This window comes from Phascolarctos cinereus, unplaced genomic scaffold (genome assembly GCF_003287225.1).
Source record: "Phascolarctos cinereus isolate Bilbo 61053 unplaced genomic scaffold, phaCin_HiC Scaffold_3;HRSCAF=262, whole genome shotgun sequence".
NCBI classification, from domain to species: domain Eukaryota; kingdom Metazoa; phylum Chordata; class Mammalia; order Diprotodontia; family Phascolarctidae; genus Phascolarctos; species Phascolarctos cinereus.
The window spans coordinates 58,610,409-58,627,906 of NW_027555736.1; the positions used below are offsets into that span (position 1 = coordinate 58,610,409).

General features: G+C 41.4%; 1 long non-coding RNA gene across 2 annotated transcripts in view; it reads right to left on the bottom strand.

Annotated features, from left to right (window-relative positions):
- Nucleotides 1-3,644: 3,644 nt before the first annotated feature.
- The window catches only part of LOC144456262 (uncharacterized), a 96,447-nt gene continuing 82,593 nt past the window's right edge, over nt 3,645-17,498 (bottom strand). The window contains exons 4-6 of one of the 2 annotated variants that reach the window (XR_013485197.1): nt 7,492-7,623; nt 6,560-6,702; nt 3,645-4,980 (exon numbers count right to left, since the gene is read on the bottom strand). This is a non-coding gene — a long non-coding RNA (uncharacterized LOC144456262). Of the gene's footprint in view, nt 4,981-6,559; nt 6,703-7,491; nt 7,624-15,433; nt 16,143-17,498 lie in introns of those variants that run through there. The other variant, XR_013485199.1, reaches the window with a different exon arrangement.

A 17,498-nucleotide genomic window follows, 5' to 3' on the forward strand; every position in this document is an offset into this window, starting at 1 on the left:
GACTAAAGCCCAGAGCAACTGTGCCTTATCCAAAGCAAAAAGAGTTTATAAGTGTTAAAGATGGAACTTGAAGCCAAGTCTTCTGACCATAAGGCCAAATTTCTTTTCATTATATCATGCAGCTTCTTTCTCTAGTCCTCTCAGGCCCACTTGGTCATTTCTTCCATCCTAGGAACTTTCAAAGGCAACAGTTTCCTCTCCCCTCACCAGCCCAATTTTACTTTTGAACATCTGGGTCTGAGCTATATATCTTGATAATCTCTTCATGTGTGACCTGTCAAAGCATTTCTCCATCTCCCCATGAGGTGATTTTCCAGAGGGAAAGCCTGAGACTGATTAGGAAATGAGCTCAGTTGCCTACATAAGTTTTGAAAGAAAAGGGACAGGAACTCTCACAAGGCAGGATAGGACCACTGCTCAATGCTCTGGTGATGATAACTGACAATAGGCAGAAGCAAGACATGTTAGGTTCTGATTTTGCTGTTAGTGTCTCTGCCAAGGAGCATGACCTTTGGCCTGAAAAGAAGAGAGCAAAAAGAAAAAAGGCTAATAGGTGGTTGATGCCCCAAAAAAATAAGGAGATACTAAGAGATCACCTGGCTGCCGTTGATGAATTCCAGTCTCCAGGTCCGCATTAACTATATCCTTAGGTACTGAGAGACCCAGGTGGATGGGATTACTAGGCCATTGTCAATGATATTAAAAAGATCTTGGAGGACAGGAGACGTGCCTCAGAACTGAGAAAAGTCAAATGTCCTCGTATATAGTGGGAAAAAAAGTGAAAAGTGAAAAGAACAGAGCGAAAACTATGGGCTAATAAGCTTGACTTCCGAGGAAAATTCTAGACTATAATATTAATGAGACAATGTGATATGGTAGCTGACAAGCAGGCCTGGGTTCAAGTCTTGCTTCTGTTATGTACTGGCTGTGTGAACTTGGCCAAGTCACTTCCCTTCTCAATGCTTAGGTAACTCTCTAAGACTCTAAGATAAAGAGAAGGGGAGAGTGTCATCTCTTTGGGGATTTCCCTACACCAATGGAGCTACCTAACTAGTCCCCATCCCTATCAGTAAAGAGATGATTAGTGACCATCTAGAAAAGGAAGCAGTGATCTCCGAGAGCCAGGATGGCTTCAGAAAGGACAGTCATCAAGCTTTGACCCTGAGGCAGGTAGAAGAAAATAAATCTCCCTCCCTTCCTTTTTTGCAGAGGTTGGGGACAAATGCATGTGGGTCAATGCATATACTTTTAGACTGTGTCAGAAATGGGTGATGGCATGTCAGCTACTTATTTTAATTTCTTGATTTTTACCTTGAATTCTATTTTTAATAAATGTCCTTTTACTTTGCTATGATGTCACATGTTTAATTTTACTGGATCTAAAAGAGAATCAGTGGGAAAATGAGGGCAAACAAACAGAGAATTCTTGACAAGAGGATGGACCCAAATCATTTCTGGGGATGCGATTGTGTGGATGTGTTGCTTCATACCTAAAACCCATGTTAAAGCTACAAGAGACTTGGGAAAGCGGGTGGTCCAACTTGCTCACTAACCAGTGAAGAAACTAAAGCCTAAGCAAGTAAAATGATTTGTCCAAGATCACCATGGCTGGACTGGAACAGAGCCCAAACCTCTTGACTACAGCTCCAAATCTCTTTCCATTATGGCAAATGGTGACACAGCTTCACATGCAGCTGAGTTGAGTGTTCCCCTAGACCTGGAGAATGGAGGGGAAAGTACACATACAGGGGAAAGCACACATACACAAACAAGAGGAGGGAAAGAAGGAAGAAGAGGTGGGGAAGGAGAGATGAGGAGAGACAGAGACAGCAGACTGACACACACACACACACACACATCCCGAGAGACAGAGACAGCAGACAGACGCACACACACACACACACACCCCGAGAGACAGAGACAGAGAAGGACAGAGAGAATGAGAAAAAGAGAGAACTATTAAATCCCCTGCTATAGTGCTCTCTAGATCTGGAGATGGCTGGAGAAACAATTAGATGGGCCAGGAAGCCAGGACACAGCACTTTTTGTTAGCCCAGAGCAAGCTGCTCTACACTCAAGCTGTCCCCACAGAGCCACACCAGGTGTGTGGGAAATGCACTGAGGCCATCTTTATGAAGGAGCAGGGGGAGAATAGTTGCCCAATAATATCTGATAGTATTCACTTAAGGAATGTCTGATACTGTGCACTTAAAATATATTAAAATAGTAATAATCTAATCTTCTACCTAATAATCTTTTAAAAATGAAATATGGCCAAGAAACACATGCTATATGCTTCCAAAAAGGGGTAATTCTATTCCTAGCTCAACCAAGAAAATGTATGTAAAGTTCTTTACAAACCTTAAAGCCTTCAATGTTTTTGGTCGTCATCTCTGCAGCTGCTGCTAGCAGCAGTCATGTGGGACAGAGCGAGCACTTAATATAGAACAGCTGATCTTGGGGGGGGAGGGTTTCTTGAATTTGGTGGTACCTCAGATAGGTTAATGGACTTCCATGATCTTCAGTCTCCTTATCTGTATAATGGAGACAGTAATATCTACCCTCACCCTACACCCTGTAGAGTTGAAGGTGTATTGAAAAGTGGAGAGTGCTGTATAGAGGTGAAGGATTATTGTTACTGATCCAGAAGTAGGTCACTTGTTTATTTGGAATTTGTACCAAGTACACTAAGAAAATCCAAACTTTCCACCAGCGCCTGAAGGATATGGGCTAAATGTTTTAACAGCAGGGTAGAAAGTATTAGAGTTGAAAGGTACCTTACTCTGATGATAGTACTTGGCACGTAGTAGGTACTTAATAAAATGCTTGATTAATGAGTGATTCTCCAGCTTCTTCTTGAACACATATAATAGCAGGGAGTTTATTAGCTCACTTTCTATTTCATTGTTAGGCAGCTCTAATTATTAAGATGGGTTGCCCCCATATTGAGCTGAGATGGGTCTTCTTGGATTTTTTACCAAGTGGTCTTCATTCTTCCCCTGGAATCCTACAGAAAAAAAAAAACCAGGTCCTTCTTCCACCTAACAGCTCTTCATATCTTCACGGACTCTTCCTAAACCTTTTCTTCTACAGTATAAACACCTCCTCCCACCAATTCTTCAAAATGGTAGATTTTCAAGTTTCTTCACCATATTGATCACCTTTGTCTAGACATGCTTCAAGTTATCAGTGTTCTAACTAAAATTCAACATCTGGAACCATACCCAATAGGCCAAATAATTGTCCGACCAATACAAAGTATGGCGGGTATACTATTCCTCTGATTCTGGATACTATTAACTCCGCTTGAGATGTCATTATATTTGGCTACCATACCACACTACTGAAATGAAAATTAAATGAAGGAATTATTTTGAAGTGCTAAGGATGATACCAAGAATGAGTTATTGCTTGCCTTCTCAATGGGGGGGGGGGGAGCTGAAGGAAAGGAAAGTATTTGTAACTAAAAAAGTTTTTAATGAATATAAAAAATAAATAAATAATGAATTGTTTGAAATAAAAAAATTGAACAAATAAAATAATAAAAATATAAATAATATAAAATAAAAATTGGAAATAGAAAAACAAGATGAATTATACATGTTTCCTATCCTTAAAAATCTTAAAATCTTGTTATTGTCTGGTCTATAAATTCTGTTGACAGGTTGAGCTTACAATGAAATAACATCCCTAGATTATGTTTTATATGGACTACCCTTAGTTCAGGTTTTCCCATCCTATACTTGGGTTCAAAAACATCAGTTGCATCATTTCAGCTCTCTACATTTGTCCTATTCATCTCCTTTTTATTGTTGTTTTGGGTCATCATTCCAGGACATTGATGTCTTTTTTTTTTCTAATTTTAATCCTGTCAGTGTCCACTGAAACTTGTCTATCCTGTGTGGGTAGAGAGAGTTTGAAAAATAGGCAGTTCCCAACAATCCTTGGGCAAACAAATGTCTTCCCTGCTATTGCTGCTTCACTGATGCCGTTCCAAATCTATTGTATTTCCCATAGTTTCTTTATCAAGGAATGGGATGGCACCAGTTCTACCCCAAGGAGAGATGATGAGGGTACCCAAGAGGGGTGGGGAACTGAAAATCATCACTAAGAATCTTAGTGAGGGAAGAGAAGGAAGAATTTGGAATTGTGGGGTCTGCGCAGACTCTTCCCCAACTGCCCCTGTCCTGCCAAGTCTTACTACCAAGGGAACCCCTTTTTCGTGGGATGGGGGGAACAACACAGAGGAAAGGAGGGTTGGTATTCAAAAGGAAATTCTAGACCTGCTGGATTTTCCTGCCTCCCCAGACCCATACTGCAGGCCTGCACCTCAGGGACTTCTGCCTGGGTTCTGTAGAGGACACAGGACACCCAGCAGGCTCCCGTAGGCAGGAGCAGACGAAGCTCTACTGTAACAGCAGGGAGACTGGAGGGCAGGAGACACGTGGCAATGGCTGGGAGGCCTCAAAGAAATACAAACACAGGAAAAGGAAAGGATCCGAGCTGGGGAGGCCACAGCAGGGGCTCCGGAGCTTCTACTGACTCCCGTCAGGGTCCGAGATGTGATTTTTCGTCCTCCCGGTTTCCTCCGTGTCGGTGCTCTCCTCCGCACTGTCGGCATCCGTGCGGCTGCGGGCTCAGGGCTCGGGGCTCTATTTGCCCCGGGTCTCTCGCTGGACCTCAGCCGCTGCACCGGAGGATTCCCCACTGGCTGAGGTTGCCTTCTTCTCACAGTCTTGGGGCCCTCCCAGTCGGTCTCGCCGCTGGTCCATGCGCTCCAGGCTCTCGAGCAGACTGTCCACCTGGACCTTGACCTGGCTCAGCTCCCCCTTGATTAAGTGCAGCTCCTCGGCTCTTAACTTTGTCCGGACAGGGGGTGGCTTGTTGCTTCGTGGAGGGATGTGGGGACTGAGGCCACTCTTGCCTCCTGCACCCATGTGGGTCCGTCTGCTCTTGACACGGGCTCGGTTGATAAGTGGCCTAGAGAGTTGGCATGAATCCTTTCAGTAAATCACACCCTTTGACCTCTTCCATATAATTCAGACTGATTCTTGGTAAATAAATATTTTTTTAAATCCCAATTTAGACCTAGGAGCTCTCCAAATGCCCTCCTTATTTGCATTTCACTTGTCTTTCCCTCCATATCACCACCACAGGTGAATTCTGGCCAAACACTCCAAGTTTCATTTCCTTCTGAACCCTTATGTCCCATCGAAAAGCAACAGCAGCAGCCATAACACTAGGCCGTGACAGACTCTTTAGACCAAATCATTGGACATTCCTGCCAGCTTTTTCTCAAAGACTTAGCACCAAGCCTTGCACATAGTAGGCAGTCAATAAATGTTTGTTGCTGGAATGGATAAATGAAAGAATACCACCTGGAAATCTGATAATGATGTCTTCTGTGTGTCTTCATCCAATTAGATGGTAAAGTGTTGGTAAGAGTAGAGACTAGCCTGACATCAGTTAATTGATCACCACTCTTTGAAAATAGTTGTGCAATCAGCTGCAACTCTAACTAAATGAGCTATAATCCCACTCTCATTTTTCCATCTTATCCACAGAGATGCCATGAAAAGTTTTGTCCAATGCCTTACTGAAATCCAGGTACATAATGTCTACAACATCCCCCTGGATCTGTCAGGATTTGTTCTTAGAAGAGGAAATGGTGATCTCTAGCCATCCTGAGTTCATTGGGTGCTCATAAATGAATCAGGGAGCAAGCACCAGGCTCTCAGTGGAAATTATACAGATGATCTGACTGAGTTCCAAAGGGGATAAAGCCCACCTTGGGAAACAAAGCCAAAGGGAAGCTAAATGGTAGTAGCCCTGTATTGTTACTCTCCCCTCTTAGCACTCCCCCGACTGGGGAAACTCATTTGAATCTTTAATTTGAAAATCCATGTTTATAAAAATAATGATGATAATAGTATTAATAGAAGGGTCAGTAATTCTCATCGAAAAAGGTTTCTTTACCTAATAAAAGGAGTCACCAGAGAGATTGCTTTAATTAGAGGATTTCCCAAAGGCATTTCAAATAGAATTCAAATGATAAAAATTCCATCTACAAACAACCTTTCTCTAGGAATAGAGAAGTGCAGAATGTGAAGGACACGTGTTGGGGCATTGGACAATAGTGGGATGGCAGTGCTTAGACCATGGTCAGCATGAACTATATGCTGGAAATCCAAGTGCAGGCTTGATGAGCCTCCTTCCAGGACTTTGTGATGATGTGTGATGAAGGGGCCCTGTGCCTAATTCAAAATGTGCACAGGTGTCCTTCAACTATTACTGTATGGTGTTTTTTTTAAAAAGCCTTTTAATTGGCTGCTGAGCCAAAATTGAGTGTTCCTACAATAGGCACAAAGAAGTGAAAGCTTTGCTTTCTTTCCTGATAGCTTTTGAGCAAGAAGGAAGAAGCTGTAGGCTTATGGATGGGGAGGGGGTCCCAGCTTCCTTTCTCACCTGGTCACCATGTATCGATGAACACAGTATTCTACTGTTTTTCTGTCATTGTTATTCCTAATCTTAGGTGAATCAGTAACAGAGACAGACATACCAGCTTGGAAAGATCAGAAGAGCCACCAGGAATCCAGGAACTGGAGTTCATAGAAGACTTTGCTAGTATCCATATCAGCTTAGTCCAGTGAGGAGTTAGCTCTGAGTAGTGAACTTCTTGGCCCAGACAAGCAGTGGATCAACCTGGCAATTGAGACACCAGTCCTGCCAATAAGGCAGCCACTCATCTACCAGCTCTACCACACCCAGACATGCACTTGGTAGGGGAGGAATGAATGGTAGCTAGTCATTATTTAAGTGTAAAGGACCACAGTAATGAAGGAGTCTGAACTCTTGATTTCAAAGGTATCTGTACTTCAGGCCTTGCTCTATCTTTCCAGTAAATGCCCTTCTGTAAAAACTAATAGATATTCATTGGTGATGCTGAGGAGATATTGATAGGTTAATTGATATTGAGGAGATGGTGATAGATGATTGATATCAGGAGGAATACACCAGATGAGAGTTCATGAGTATAGTACTGAAGAAAGTCAACCCTAAGCCTTCAGTGTTATCCGTAAAACCATGAGGGGAGAAGCAATTCTCTTCTGGTGTCCTATGTATTGTGAGTTAGGATAGTAGCCCTACACCTATACATGCTACACCAGCATTGTCACACAGACATAACAAACCAAGCGAAGATGCCCACTAGGACAATCCACCTCATAGGAAAGAGCCCCTATAGTGAACAATGTGGAAGGGTTTCTTTGGGAGTTCAAGGATGCTTTTGACTTGGAGCTGGGCAGGACACCCAAAAGATTGTTCAGCTCTAATAAGGAAAAGAGACAGTAATATGAATCTGCACTTCCCAACATGCTCACTTGAGGTTCATTAGCCAAAATGAATATTACTACTCACATGCCCACAAGGACCTGGCAATATGTATGCATAGATTTCTACATCCTATCAGGACCAACCTCATAGTAGACTCACCAATACTTTACCAGTCCACCTTCTAGGAGCCAGTGCCATAATGGAGAGGAAATGGTACAGCTTGGGGGTGGGGGAGGTTATCACATCAGGTCGCAAAATTCCTTCCAGGTAGGGAGCCAATCACAGATTGTCCTGGAACATAAAGGACAAGTTGTCCGTGGTAGTGCCACGGGTACTGAAGAAAGAGTAAGAAACAACTTAGGAGAGAAGATACCAAGTTTTGTTTTGGACATGCTGAGTTTGGGGTGTTGGTGGGGTATCTAGGTAGAAACTTCTTATAGGTAGCTAGAGGTGCAGGTCCAGAGGCCAGAAGAAAGGTCAAGGCTGGTGGTAGGGATTTAGGAATTCTCTACATAGAATTGGGAGTATATGAGATTGACGAAAAAGAAAGAATGGAAAAAGAAGACCAAGAATAAAACCATGGGGAGCAATCATCTAATACGATCAGGGAGGGGAAAATGAGAAGCCAGCAAGAGAGAGAGATAAGGAGTAATTAGAAAAATTAAAAGTGAGTTTTGTGTCACTGTAGCCAAGGGGAGAGAAATTATCTCATAGAAAAGGACAGTCAGTAGCATCAAATGCTACCAAGAGGTCAAGAAGGACGGGAAGGCTTGAGAGCTGTCACTCGTGCAGTAGAAAGAGCATGGCTCTAGAGTCAGAGGACCTGAGTCCAAATCCAATCTCAGACGCCGATATACCTGCATGACCTTGTCTAAGTCATCTGCCTCCTTTGGCTTTAGTTTCTTTATCAACTGAGAAGATTGCATCCTCAGTCCTCTGGAATCACAGATGGTCTTTGTATTAATTCTAATTCTGACCACTCTTAAAGCTGTGTCTCTTTGCAGTGCTCTCGAATTAGTTGTTCTCCTGGTTCTGCTCATTTCATGCTTCATCTATTTATATGAGTATTCAAAACTGTTCTATACCTACAAGAGATAAACGAAATAGGAAAAGGAGTACTACATGTACAAAAATGTTTTAGTAGCTTTTATTCCTGAGAAATTTATTCCTGAAGAAACCCTTCCACATTGTTCACTATAGGGGCTCTTTCCTATGAGGTGGACTGTCCTAGTGGGCATCTTAGCTTGGTTTGTTATGTATGTGTGACAGTGCTGGTATAGCACTTCACTAAGAAGATCGGCTATCCAGTGTGAACTCTCTCAGCTCACCTCCTTTATTCCTCAGAATTTCTCAGCATTGTTAATCATCTGCCTCTATCCTTTCAATCACAGAAAAAAGTATCCTTACTGCTTCCACTCAAGCTAATCTTTCTACCCATGACATTGATTAATCTGTTTCCACCCCAAGTCCTATAGGACTTTGTTACAGCAATCACCCCTGCTCACACCTAACTCACAATACATAGGACCCCAGAGCAGAATTGCTTCTCCCCTCATGGTTTTAGGGATAACACTGAAGGTTTAGAGTTGACTTTCTTCAGTACTATACTCATGAACTCTCATCTGGTGTATTCCTTCTGATATCAATCACTATATTAAAGAGAAATCCATCAATGAGGAAGGGCTGAATAAATTATGGTATGGGATATAATTTGTGTGGTAGGATACTATTGTGCTATAAGAAATTAGGAAATAATTTCAAAGAGACATGGAAAGACTTTTACGAATTGACACAAAATGAAGTCAACAGAAAAACCAATGAGGGAATTTCTTTGGGTTGACTATGGATATTTAATGCAAGGAATTCGGGGTTTTTTTCCTCTTTTTTAATAGAGTAGGCAGTGGGAAGGGGAGAAAATAAGTTTCTATTCATTGGAAAAACAAAAAAATAGAGGAGTACTACAGATGTGGAATGTTATATGCATTTTCAAATGAGGTCTCTATGTTATTAATGTTACTCAGTTGTTTTGCCTTGTTACATGAGAAGGATGAGGAATCATGGAATGGGGCATAATATAAGAATTTAATCAAAAGTAAAAGGAAGGGGCTGGACTGAATAGCCTCTGAGGATCCTTTCAGCCTATGTCTTTGGATCTGTCAATTGTGAGGTCATTTGGAGAACATGAAGAAAGCAATTTCATTATCATGGTGCAGGTGGAAGGAAGCTTGGCTGCAAGATGTCAGGGAGAGAGTGAATGGTGACATCAGATGTCCCTGACTTTCTCAAAAAGTTTAACATTGAGGGTCATGTATTAAGTCCTAGAAGGGTTTCCATTCCAGGATTGACTATGCTAACACAATTATAGCTAACTGTAGTTTTGAAGAAGTTAGTAGGGATAGAAAGACTGGAGACTAGACAGTAGCTAGATAGGACAGAAGAGTAAGAGATGGTTTCTTAGGATGGAGCAGACCCAATCATGTCTAGAGGCAGAGAGGAAGATGCCAGTGGGGCTACTGAACAGGTATAAGAGAGCAGGGGTGATTGCTGTAGCAAAGTCCTATAGGACTTGGGGTGGAAACAGATTAATCAATGTCATGGGTAGAAAGATTAGCTTGAGTGGAAGCAGTAAGGATACTTTTTTCTGTGATTGAAAGGATAGAGGCAGATGATTAACAATGCCGAGAAATTCTGAGGAATAAAGGAGGTGAGCTGAGAGAATTCACACTGGATAGCCGATCTTCTTAGTGAAGTGGGAAAGTAAGTTATGTGTAGGACTGTGGCTTGGGCCTTGAGGAAAGCCCAAAAGGCTTAAAACAATTACAGAGAATGAGATAGGATGTTGATAAGAGTATAAACATCAGAGTAAGACTTTAGTAGATACCACAAAGAAGAATGTTCATAACAATTTTTGGCCTGGATCTATGATTTCCTTGGTGTGTGGAATGCCCCATGATGAAACTCTGAACCAATGCAGGTCAGCTACAATTCTGGCTTCAATTTTAGAGAGCTGCCTGGGCATTGCGAGGTCAGCCCTTCTTTCTCACAAGGCTCTGTACCAAAGGAAGAAAGACAGGAGGCAGAAGCAACAGTAGGGTCATGACCTTCTGTTCTACATAATAGCAGGTGAGGAGATCAAGTCTTGAACACTCTCTCCCCAACTGTAGGCTTTTGACATTTTAGCCTCTTCACTCAAAGGTAGCCAGGGAGAGCCGAATCTGGCCATTTAGTGCATTTTGATTTAAGCCTGCTTCTGGTTCAATATAGAGTTAAAAAGCCTTTTCTTCAATATGCAATGGAAACATAGAAAGCAATCATGCTCTGAAATGGAGATCTGAGCCCCTCTGTTCTACATCAGTAGAAGTAGACTCACCCCTATCTTCCACTTGGGGGAAACTGCATCAGGCAGCACTAAGGATTAGATTCTTTTTCAGGTATCCATTAGATTTGATGAACACTGAGGTCCCTTCCAACTCTGAAATTCTGTGATTCTATAATTTCCCCACCACCACTACCACTACCACAGCTACTAAGAGAGTCTGGTAAAGGTTGACTATTATGGCTTACCAACTCAAAGTCAGTCTGAAGTTCCGACTAGAGGACATAATTTGAACTCTACCTTGTCTATGAGTTCTTGGGTTTTCTGTAGGTGATAGACAACTTTAAACCCTAGCAGTATGGTCTAGTAGGAAGAAGGTTGAATTTGGAGTCAGAAGACCTGGATTTGAATCCTAGCTCTGGCTCTTACTCACAGTGGTACTTTGGGTGGTCACTTAATCTCTCAGATTGTCAGTTCCCAAAACAGTAAAATGCCAGAGTTGACCTCAAGGACTTCTGAAGTCAATTTCAGTTCTAAATCTATGATCTAGAGCCTAGCAGCCAATTTTCTGGTCTGAGAAATAGCAAATGTGAATTGACAATCACCCAATGATACTCTTCAACCCCTGAAAATTTTTCCCTGGGAGTCTCTCTGCAATGTAAATGGCATTGTAGAAGGAACACCAGGGCAGCTACATGCACAATGGATAGAGTGATGGGCCTGGAGTCAGGATGACATTTTCCTGAGTTCAAATCTGGCTTCAGACACTAGCTGTGTGACCTTGGGTGAGTTATTTAACCCTCTTTGCCTCAGTTTCCTCATTTGCAACATGAGCTGGAGAAGGAAATGACAAAGCAATCCAGTATCTTTGCCAAGAAAACCCCAAATGGGGTCGCAAAGAATCAGACATGACTAAAAAGATTTAATAACAAAAAGAAGGAAAACTAGAGCCAGGATCAGAAATCGGGTGCCCTAGATCTCCAGGTTTCTTTAGGTAAATCATCTGAGCCTCTCTCATTTTCTTCATCTGGAAATATACAATTTCTGTCCACTGATCAGCACTTACATACTGGAGGACGTTAATCACATTGTATATTGACTTTCTCTCTATAGAGCAGTCATGTAGCAAGAGTGAGGGATAACAGATGGACAGCTCAAAGGCTGCACCAGAATCTGTGAAATAGAAGGAAAAGAGGAAGGAAGGGCTCTAGTGTGCTAAATGGGCTCTTTGTGAAAGATTTCCAGAAAGACATGGACAGGTATCACAGAGCTTAAGAGGGCATGGTTTGGTTGCAATCTGCACCAGAGGAAGAATGACCTAGGCTGGGGAAATCATGGAACCATTGAAGTACATCTAAAATGAGGAGGTCTATAGACTTTCTGGGAGCTCATTCAGAAGAAAAATCAGAAATAAAACTAATCCCAACACTTTGTCTTAAAAATTTTCGGGGATTCTGAGAGTGAACAAATTATGGGATTCTCATTTCTTGAACTCAAGACCCTTCTTCTTGAGTTGACTTTTAATCTTGACTCCTGTCTGGCCTCTCAGACTACTTGTGCTCTTGGCTCCCACTGGTGGTTTCAGACTGCTTTCTCCCAGGATACTGAATGGACACACCTCTTGCCTCTGGCCTTGTTCCCAGACTTTGTATTTAAGTTAGTTGCCAACCTCTGCCTACTTATAAGACCCACCCCAACATCTGGCCCTCTATGGACTCCAATTGTATTCCTTTGCACCACCCATCCCTCCCACATCAGTCCTGAGCTCCATGGCACCAAGCCCCACTAAACCTCAGCCAAAACTATGGAAGATGCCTAGTCATAACTACCCACAGTCCCTTCCCCTCTCCCTGAGGACAAAGGCAGAGGAACCAGGGCAAAGGGTTGAATTAGATGACAGCTTGGTGCTCTCACAAGACCACTGGACCTGAAATCATAGCACGTAAGTGTTGTTTGCTCCCTACGGGGCCTTGGGCAAGTCATTTAATTTTGTTGCACCTCAGTTTCTCCTCTATAAATGCTGGGATTAGAATAGATGACCTCAATAGATCCTTCTAGCTCTAAATTCATCAACCTACCATCTTTAAGAACCCCTTCGAATTGTAAAATTTTATGGGTATAAAGGAAGGCAGATTTTTTTTCCCATTGTTTCGCAAAAACAAAACAAAAACAAAAAAAAAATCCTCCAAAATTCAGATTTCTGAAGGGGCAGATGGAGGGAAAAGAGGAGTCAAGTCAATTTTGCTTTTGCCGAGCACTGTGCCAAAACACAAAGGTATTACCTAGTTATTTAACAGTGCTCTGTGTGTGTGTGTGTGTGTGTGTGTGTGTGTGTTTTCTTTCCTAAACCAGCCTGCCTCAATCCCGGAGTGGGAAGCACATCTTTCAGGCAGACGCCGGTGTTTGGCCGTACACCTGTCAGCCTCTCTTTTCAACATTCCAATTGTGCCAATTTCACTTGCCATCCTTGAAGTGGGTGGTTGTGACTTGCTCATTGTTCTAGGCAGAACCTCGAGCAGTCATATCAGCATTAAGTAATGACACCCTCGGCTTGACAGCCTTCTAGGATCTTTTTTGTCTCACAACCGGTGCAAATCCTCATAATTGATTTGGATTGTGGGGCTGGTAATATAGCACTGACTGGCAATTAACGCTAACATTTTAGTCTCATTTCATGCTGTCAAAAAAAAAACTCTTGAAGCTTTTTTTTTCAATGTGAAAGATTGTCAGGTAGCGTTGTCCACGTGTCTCATTATGTGCAGCCCCTGACCTCCCTCTTCCCCTGACAAAAAGAGGGGGAGGGGCAGCGGGAGAAGATGCCAAGACGGTTTAACTCTTCTTCAGAAGACTGGGTGGGGGATTCATTTTCTACATGATTCCTGGTCACTTCCCACCCTCAGGTTGAAGAGGAACCTTGAAAGGGCTCTAGGAGAATTTATAGTAACCTTCCTTAGGGCCATAGGCTCATGATCTCAAGCTATAAAGAAACTTAAAGGTCATCTAATCCAAGCCCCTCATTTTATAGGTGAGAAAATTGAGACCTAGAAAGTGTAAGTGATCTGCTCAAAGTCAATTATTACTGTTAATAATATTATATATTAATATAAAACATAATATTAAATTATATTATGTATAATACAATATACTAATAGTGTTCTATATTGTAGTATAGTATTTAACTATTAATATAATATAGTATTATATATTCTTACACAGTAATACAAGAAAATTATTAATGGTATGACAGCTAGGTGGCACAATGGATAGAGGGCTGGGACTAGAATCAGGAAGACCTGAGTTCAAAACTCAGACACTTACTAGCTGCCTGACTCAGGCCTTAGATATTTAGTAGCTGTGTGATCCTGGGTAAGTCACTTAACCTGCTTGCCTCAGTTTTTTCAACTGTGAAATGAGGATAAGAACAGAACGTACTTCACAGGGTTGTTATGAGGATCGAATAAGATATTAGTAAACCACTTAGCATAGTGCCTAGCACATAGCAGGCACTAGATAAATGCTTATTCCTTTCCCCTTTACTTCCTAATTAATAATAATAATAACTGATATTTGTACGTCTGCTTAAGGTTAGCAAAATACTTTACCTATATGTTTTATTTTGATCCTTAAAATAACCCTGTGAGGTTCTATTATTAGTGGGTGCTATTATTATTATCATTTGGCAGATGAAGAAACTGAGGCTGGGAGAGATTATGTGACTTGCCCAAGTAGTAAGTGGCAGAGATGGGATTTGAACTCGTATCCTGAGAGTCTAGGATGTCAGTGATTTGCTTATTCACACAGTGAGTACAGTAGACTACATCATATTAATAGCAGTGACTTACATACAAGGATTGGTATTAAAAAAAAAAACAACCTCATCAAAGGGGCAGCTAGGTGGTGCAGTGGATAGAGTACCTGCCCTGGAATAAGGAGGACCTGAGTTCAAATCCAGCCTCAGACACTTGACATTTACTAACTGTGTGACCCTGGGCAAGTTACTTAACTCCATTGCCCTGCAGAAAACAAACAAACTAAAAAAAAAACCAACCTGCTCAAGGGAATGAGTTGATAGAAAAGGAGTTGGATAGGTCATGCAGTAAGAACAAGAAATAATGTATGGGTGGGCTGAACACCACACTGATCTCCACAAAAATATCACCTAAGCTAGCGGCCTATAGCACATTTGGATAAAACATCTATTTCAAGATGAGAAAACCTAGATGGATTCTGATTGGCGCTAATGGATGGGCTGCCCATATTGATAAGTGTATTCACCAAAGTGGAGTTAAAAATTGTCACTGGATAAGGGGACAGGCTTTTTAGGCAATCACTAACTAAAAATGTGACGAAGCAAAGCACTTCTCCTCTGTCATGAACCTACTTGTATATATTCCCGGGGAGTCCAAATATTGACATCAATTTCAGTGACAACCCAGACCTAGTCTCCCCCCCCCCATTATGGCTAATACATCCTCCATATAGCCTGTTTATACCTAGCTATTTGCACATTGTCTCCCTCATCAGACTGTGAGATCCTTAGGGGCAGAGAGAAGGTGAGTTTTGTTCGTTTTTTTGTTTTGAGGTTTATGGGGGGGGGGTTGGGTTTTTTTGTTTGTTTTGGGGTGTGTTTTTTGTTTGTTCATTTCTCTTTGTGTCCTCAGCACTTAGCGCATCGTAGGCAGTTAATAAATGCTTTCTGGGTTGTTGACATGACTTGAATTATGATTACTCACACATCTAAGCCCTTTCTTTTCCCATGTAGAAATTCAAAAATGTGTCGGCCAGTTATTCAGAATCTTTTTGTTTCCTTTTTCTTATTAGGGATTTGACAAACACCAGCAAATACAAGCACTTCCATTTGCAAAGAAGAACAGGAAAAAAGGATTGTATGAGAAACCATGAATCTCTATTACATATAGCTTGGATTTTTTTGAAGTCTATATTAACACAATGGTATTCACAGTATCCTGCTGGTCTGTATCTCCTTCTGAACTTCCTTCTTGTCTCAGCTGTGTGGTTCTATTTCAATGATTCATTGATGCTTTTCTTTCTTTCCTCCTTTTTCTGGCATCACTAATCACTATTCTTCCACCACCCTCCCACCCCCACAACTCTCCCTGCCAAAAGGAAAATCTCTCCCTTCTAATTAATAAGCAGAGTCAAACAAAACAAAGTCACACATGGGTCGTGTCTGAAAATGCATATCTCTTCCTGAACCTCAGTCCATCACCTCACCACCAGAGCTGGGAAGCATGGCTCATCACAGTCTTCTGAATGGGATTGGTCATCCCTTAGGTCAAAGCTCCAAAGTCTTTTCCAGGTGTTTTCTGTTACTGTGTTGTAGTCATTTGCACGTATTTTTCTTCCAGTTTTCTCACTGCATCGTTTTATCCAAACTCCCACAGGCTTCTCTGAGTCTGTCCCTTCATCCTCGCTTATGGTGCAATACAACCTTTTTAATTTGTATGACTTCATTTATTCATCTATTCTCCAACTGAGAACCAATAGATTGAAATCAAACAATAATAAGCAATCATACAATTCACTTTGTTTCCAATATTTGCTACAATAAAAAGTACCATAATAACATTTTGCCTTTTTTATATCCTCAGGTTTAGCATAGTGCCTGGTACAAAGTAAGTGCCTGATAAATGTCTGTCCATTGATTGATTGATTGATTGATAAGTAGAATTTTAAGCTTAGGAATATGATCAAGCTTATTCATTATTGCCTTTCATCATAGGAGCACTGTCTGCTCCACTAAGTCTAAGTCAATTTTTCTTTAAAAGGTATTGCAACCATTCTCTAGACTTAATTGGCCCAGAGAAGTAAAGTTCAAAACAATTGACATAGCTTTCTGGTGGCCTAAATACAAAAGCCAGCTCCAAAGGAGTTGGAACCCCTCCCTTAGGCCTATGGCATGCTTCTAACAAGCATGCAATCATAGCAAATAATAGGGAAGCTGTGCTCATCTGAATCAATGCTGTATCCTTGCTGGCTATTCTTTCCATGGTATCTTTGATAATCATAATCATCACAATCGTAACAGGGGCACTTATATAGCACTTCAAAGTTTGCAAAGCACTTTAGAAAAAGTATCTCATTTGATCCTCACAACAACCTTGGGAGGTCGGTGCCAATATTAACCCCATTTTACAGTTGAGGAAACTGGGGCAGGCAGTGGTTAAGTGACTTGCCCAGAGTCACACAGCTAGTATTTATTTTTTTTTAATTTTTAATTAATTTATTTTGAATTATCAATAACCACTTCCATAAGCTTTTGAGTTTTCAATTTTTCTCCCTCTCCCTCCCTATCTCCCTCCCCAAGATGGAGTGCAATCTGATATAGGCTATACATACACATTCCTATTAAACATATTTCCACATTAGTGATGTTGTAGGTAAGAATTAGAATCAATAAGAGGAACCACCAGAAAAAGGAAACAAAACACAATAGAAGAAAAAAAATAGCAAATAGTATGCTTCAATCTCATTCACACTCCATAGTTCTTTCTTTGGATGTGGATAGCATTTTCCAACACAAAGCCTTTGGAGATGTTTTAGATCCTTGTATTGCTGAGAAGGGCTAAGTCTATCAATATCAGTCATTGAACAATGTGGCTGTTATTGTGTACAACGTTCTCTTGGTTCTACTCGTTTCACTGAGCATCAGACCATAGAGGTCTTCCCAGGTTTTTCTGAAGTCAGCCTGTTCATCATTTCTTATAGCACAATAGTATTCCATTACATTCATATACCACAACTTGTTCAGCCATTACCTAATTGATGGACATCCTCTCAATTTCCAATTCTTTGCCACCACAAAAAGAGCTGCTATAAATATTTTTGT